This window comes from Orycteropus afer, unplaced genomic scaffold, assembly GCF_000298275.1.
Source record: "Orycteropus afer afer isolate SDZICR_OR568_19922 unplaced genomic scaffold, OryAfe1.0 scaffold00115, whole genome shotgun sequence".
Classification (NCBI taxonomy): Eukaryota; Metazoa; Chordata; class Mammalia; order Tubulidentata; family Orycteropodidae; genus Orycteropus; species Orycteropus afer.
The window spans coordinates 8,285,720-8,292,762 of NW_006921702.1; positions in this window are offsets into that span (position 1 = coordinate 8,285,720).

Consider the following 7,043-nt stretch of genomic DNA (forward strand, 5'->3'; position numbering starts at 1 on the left):
GGTCAAGAAATGGTTTATATAGAGAATGAAACTTTCTTTGGTGGTTGCCAGGAGTTGGAGGGGAGGAGAAGTAACATTGAAAAATAAAATGCATTGACCCATGTCACTTTAGTTTAGTGTATTTCACTGTACATAAATTATGTTTCAATAAAAAAAAATGAAGATGACTTGAAGCACAGACTGATGAAGATCAAAGACTAAAGTCTGAAGTATGAATTACATCTGAACATAAAGAAAGCAAAAATCCTCAAAACTGGACCAATAAGTAACATCATAATAAAGGGAGAAAGGATTGAAGTTGTCAAGGATTTCATTTTATTTAGATCCACAATCAACACCCATGAAGCAGTAGACAAGAAATCATGCACTGGGCAAATCTGCTGCAAGCCAAGTATTGCACTGGGCAAATCTTCTGCAAAAGACCTCTTTAAAGTGTAGAAGATCAAAGATGTCACTTTGAAGATCAAGCTGTGCAAACCAAAGCCATGGTATTTTCATTCACCTCTTGTGCATATGAAAGCTAGACAATGAGTAAGGAAGACTGAAAAAGAACACAAATTATGGATAACTTTGAGAAGAATGGACATTCCAGAGCAATTTATTTTGTTTATGAGGCACTAGTACATAGACCTAGAGGCAGTGTTTTGAACAGAACAAGGGGATAATGTACCTTTTAAAAAGAGGAACAGTGTGTTTCAGGGCTGTATCCTTTCACAATATTTATTCAATCTGTATGCTCAAGAAATAATCTAAGAAAGTGGACTATATGAAGAAGAATGTAGCAACAGTTTTGGAGGAAGATTCATTAACAACTTGTGATATGTGCATGACATAACCTTGCTTGCTGAAAGTGAAGAAGATTTGAAACACTGATGATGATCAAAAATCCTTGCTTTCGGTATGAATTACACCTCAACATAAAGAAAACAAAAATCCTCACAACTGGACTAATAAGCAGCATCATAAGTGGAGAAAAGATTGAAGTTGTCAAGGATTTCATTTTACTTGGATCCACAATCAGTGCCCATGGAAACAGCAGTCAACAAATCAAAGGCCATGTTGCATTTGGCAAATCTGATGCAAAGGATCTCTTTGAAGTGATAAGGAGCACAGATGTTACTTTGAAGACTAACCAAGTCATTGTCTTTTCAGTGGGCTCATATGCATCTTAAAGGTGGACAAGAAAAAAGAAAGACCACAGTAGACACATGCATTTGAATTGTGAAATAGGGAAGAACATTGTATATACCATGGACTGCCAAATCTATCTTGGAAGAAGTGCCGCTGGAATTCTCCTTGGAAGTGAGAATGGATAGACTTCTTTGTCTCTTATACTTTGGTCATGTTGTCAGAAGGGACCAATTCCTGGAGAAGGATATTATGCTTGTTAAAGTAGATCAGTGAAAAAATGGAAGACCCTCAGTGAGATGGATTAATACAATGGCTGCAACAGGGGGCTCAAGCATAACAATGATTGTGATGATGGCAGAGCTGGGCTGTGTTTCCTTCTGTTGTACACTGGGTCACTATGTATCATAAAGGACTAGTCGGCCCCTCATAACAACAACAGCAATGGGCTAATGTGTTTGTGAGGTGCCTGAATGTCTTTGGTGCAGTGTCTGTCCATTCATGTCCTTTGCAAAATTTATAATTGGATACGTTTCCTTTTGTTCTTGAAGTTTTAGATTTCTCTGTAAATTTTAGAGATTAGAGCCTTGTAAAATATGTTGTTGCTAATTTTTTTTCCCTAGTCTGTATGTTCCCTTTTTTACTCCTTTGGTGAAGTCTTTTGATGAGCATAAATATTGAATTTTTAGGAGGTCTCAGCTATCTAGTTTTTATTCTGCTACTTATACATTTTTAAAAATGTTTCATATTCTATTTATATTATAAATTAGGACCCCTTCATTTTTCTCTATTTTGTCCTCCATGAACTTTGTAGCTTTTGGTACAAGATTTAGACTTTTGATCCATTTTGAGCTATTCATGTATGGTAGAAGGTATGGTTTCTGTTTCTTTTATTTATTTTTTTTTTTCTGCAATTGAATGCTCAGTTTTGCTAGCACTGTTTATTAAAGAGATTATCTCTGCCCCATTTAACATACTTCACCCTTTGTCAAAGATCAGTTGTCCCTAGCTGTATGCATTTATTTCTCAATTCTCAATTCTCTTCCATTGGTTTGTGTGTCTGTCATTGTACCAGTATCAAGTTGTTTTGACTACTGTGACTGTGTACTATGTTTTGAGGTTGGGACATGTGAAGTTCTATTTGGTTCTTTTTCAATACTTGTTTGCCTATATCTCTTTCCTTTCCATATAAAATAGGAAATTATTTTTTTCCATTCCTTTAAAGAATGTTGTTGGAATTTGAATTGGGATTGCATTATGTCTATAGATCAAGTTAGGTAGTATTGACATTTTCACACTGTTAAGTCTTCCTATCCATGAGCATGGTATATTTTTGGTTTCTTGCAGTAGTTTTTTATGGTTTTCTCTGAATATGTCATTTATATCCATAGATAGATTTATTCATCAATATTTTGCCCATTTGAGAGCTATTGTACATGGTATTATCTATCTGATTTCCTTTTCAAAATTGTCTTTGTGTTTGTAGAGTAATCCAAATGATTTTCTATCTTAATCTTGTATCCTACTATTTTGCTGAAGCCTTCTATTAATTGCAATAACTTTCTTGTGGAGTCTCTCTATATAGGATTATGTCACTGGTAAACACAGATAGTTTTACTTCTTCCTTACCAATTTGCATTTTCTTTATTTTTCTTTCTTGTTGCCTTATTATTCTAGCTTGGACTTCCAGTATAATATTGAATAAGTGTGGTGATAAAGGGTATTCTTGTCTTCCCATTCTCCACTGAAAATTTTCTTCCCGCTCTGAAGGGGAAGGCTCTCAGACTTTTCCATTGCAGATAATGTTGGTTGTTGGTTTCGTACATATGGACTTCATTATGTTGAAAATTTTCCCTTCTATTCCTATTTCACTGAGAATTTTTTATCAGGAAAGCATGTTGGATTTTATCAAATGCCTTTTCTGCATTGATTGATATGATCATTTGATTCTTTTCCTTCATTTCCTTAATGTGGTCTATTATACTGATTGATTTTCTAATGTGGAACCATCCTTGTATCCCTGATATGAATCCAATTTTATCAAGATATATTATTGTTTTGATATGCTGTTGAATTCTTTTGGCTAGAATTTTGTTGAAAATTCTTGTGTCTGTATTCAAGAGTGATATTCATCTGTAAGTTCCTATTTTAGTGGTATATTTGCCTGGTTTTGGTATCAGGGTTCTGCTGGCTTCATAGAGTGAATTAGGGAATATTCCTTCATTTTCTATGTTCTGAAATATTTTGAGTAGAATTTCCCTGAAGGATTGGTAGTGTGCTCCAGTAAAGCCATCTGGGATAGGCTTTTGGGGGGAATTTTCTTTTTTAATTACTTTTTCAATTTCTCTTTTTGTTATGGTTCTGTTCAAATATTCTGCCTCACTTTGTGTTAGTTTACTAGGTAGTGTGTGTCTAGAAATGTGTCCATTTCTTCTGGATTTTCAAATTTTTTGAAGTACTATTTTCCATAATATTCCCTTATGATTTTTTTCTTTCATTTATTTGTGTTTTAATGTCACCCACCTCTTTATTATTTTTATTATTTGCATCTACTCATTCTTTTCCTTGGTCTACTTGACCAGTGGTATTTCAATATCATTCCTCTCCTCAAAGAACCAACTTCTAAAGTTGCTGATTCTTTCCACTGTTATTTTGTTTTCTGTTTCATTTATTTCTGCTCTAATCTTTATTTTCTTTTTTCTGTTTACTACGGGTGTCATTTTCTACTCTTTATCTATTTCTTCAAGTTGTATGGTTAAACTATTGATTTTGGCCACTTCTTTTTTTTTTAATGCATGCATTTAATACTGTAAATTCTCTTCTGAGCACTGCTTTTCTGTGTCCCAAAAGTTTTGCTATGATATGTTTTTATTCTCAATTGATTCTAGGATTTTCTTAAATTTAATTTTAATGTATCCTATTGCCCAATCATTTTCAAACAAGGCATTATTCAGTTCCATGTATTTGATTTTTTCTTTGTTCTTCCTGTTGATATCTATTCTTGTAACAATGTGATGACAGAAGGTACTTTATATTATTTCTGTGTTTTTGAATCTGTTAAGGTTTGCTCTGTGGCCTCAAATATGATCTCTTCTGGAAAATGGACCCTGTGCATTGGAGAAAAATGTGCACTGTATTGCTGTTGAATGGAGTCTTCTGTATGTATCTACAAGGTCAAATTGGTTGACGTATGTAGATGTTCGTATCTTTGCTGCATTTATTTCTAGTTGTTCTGCCCTTCATCAAACATGATGTGTTAAAGTCTCCTATTAGTATTGTGTAACTATATATTTATCTTTTCAGTACTGTTAGAGGTTGTGTTTTGGGGCTCAATCATTGAGAGTGTAAATGTTTATTATAGTTATGTCTTCTTGGTGGATTGATCTTTTAATTTTTGTATAATATCTTTCTTTGTCTCTTTTGATGAATTTTGACTTAGTCTATTTTATAAGAGATGAATATAGCCACCCTTCTTTTTTGTTGTATTTGCTTGATCTATTTCTCCAATATTTTAATTTTTTAATCTACTTATGTCATTGTGTTAAGTTTTATGCCTTATTAACAACATATTTTTTTTTTTTTTTCCCATTCTGCCACCTCTGTTTCTTGACTGGTGACCTTAAACCATTTAATTCAGTGTTATTATTGATAGGTATGAATTTACTACTGTCGTGTGTGTGTGTGTGTGTGAGTGAGTGTTTGTGTATGGTGTTGACAATTTGTTCTGCTTGACTTTATTTGCTGAATTCATTTGTATTTGTATTTTCTTTTATTGCCTTCATTGTTGTTGATGTTGTGTTTAACAAGTCTTTATGATTTTCTTCTTTTTTATTTTGGTGAGTAGGTTGATAGTGGCTAAGGCACTTGACTGCTAACCAGAAGGCTGGCGGTTCAAACCCACCAGCCACTCCTCGGAAGGAAGGTTGGGCAATCCTACTTCCGTAGTGATATTGCCTCAGAAACCCAAGGAGGGGTCGCTTTGAGTCAGGGCTGACTCGACGGCACATAACAACAACAACAACAGGTTGATAAATATTTCTTGTGGTTACTTTGAGATTTACATTTTTCTTCCTAAATATAAAACGGTCTGTTATTTTTTTATATATCATCTTGACTTATTTCTATATGGAAGTTCTACGCTTACACTGTTTATTCCTCTTTCATGTTTTAAAGTTCTCATCATTTATGAATTGACATCTCCAGTTCCCTGTTTCCATTTTGTGGCTTTTGAGACTTGTCTGATTGGTATCTTGGTGATACTGTAATGTCTCTTAATCTCAAGTTGTTTTGACTCAGATAAATATTATGTACAACAGAAACACTGGCTGATCCTGTGCCATCCTCATAATCATTGTTACGCATGAGCCCATATCTGCAGCTGTTGTGTCAATCCATCTCATTGTGAGTCTTCTCCCTTTTTCGCTGACCATCTACTTTACCAAGCATGATGTCATTCATCCTGGGACTTGTCCCTCCTGATAACATGAAAAAAGTATGAGAGGTGAAGTCTTGTCATCTTCACTTCTAAGGAGTGTTATGGCTCTCATTCTTCCAAGATAGATTTGTTTGTTCTTCCTGCAGTCTGTGGTATATTCAATATTCTTTGCCAATGCCATAATTCAAATTAATCAATTATTTGGTCTTCCTTATTCATTTTCCAGCTTTCACATGAATATGAGGTGATTGAAAATACCATGATGCAACCTAGTCTTCTAAGTGACATCTCTGCTCTTCAGCACTTTAAAGAGTTATTTTGCAGAATATTTGACAATGCAATATTTCATTTGATTTCTTGACTGCGGCTTCCATGGGTTTTGGTTGTGGATCCAAGTAAAATGAAATCCTTGACAATTTCAATCTTTTCTCCCTTTATTATGATGTTTCTTATTGGTCCAGTTTTGAGGATTATTATTATTATTATTTTTTACGTTGAGGTGTAATCCATACTGAAGGTTGCAGCATATATCTTCTTCAGTAAATATTTCAGTAAGCAAGGTTGTGTTACTTGTATATCTCAGGTTGTTAATCATTCTTTTTCCGATCCTGATATACCATTCTTCTATATAGTCCAGCTTCTCATATCATTTGCTAAGCATACAGATTGAATAAGTATAATAATACTCACATACCTTTTCTGGTTGTAAGTCAAGCAGTATTGCCTTGTTCTGTTAAAATGACTATCTCTTTGTCTATAAACAGGATTCTTAAGAGCACAATTAATTTTCTGGAATTTTCATTCTTTGCAATGTTATCCATAATTTTTTTATGATCCACATAGTTGAATACCTTTGCACAGTCAATAAAATACAGGTAAACATTTTCTGGTATTCTCTGCTTTCAGCCAAGATATATCTGACATCAGGGATGATACACTTCATTCCTTGTCCACTCCTGAATCTGGCTTGAATCTCTGGTGATTCCTGTCTACGTACTGCTGCTACATTTTCTGAATTATTTTCAGCAAAATTTTACTTGTGTATGATATTAATCATATTCTTTGATAATTTCCACATTCTGTTGGATCATTTTTCTTTGAAATGGGAACAAATATGGAATGGACACGTTTCTTCCAGTTGGATGGCCAGTTAGCTACCTTTCAGATTCCTTGGTGTAGATAAGTGAGCACTTCTAGCATTGCATCTGTTTGTTGCAACATCTCAATTTGTATTCTGTCAATTCCTGGAGCCTTGCTTTTTTGCCAATTCCTTCAGTGCAGCTTGGACTTTTTCCTTCAATACCAACAGTTCTTGATTATATGTGTAGTAGTTAAATTTGTTTGTCAATTTGGCTAGGTCTGGTTGAGTGGCTGGGCAGCTAGATGAAGTTAGTCTCAATGGTAAGATTGGTAATGAACTCCATGGTTGAATTTACTGTGAGCAGCTGAGTGGCTGCTTTAAGGATGTGGTTTCCTTCCA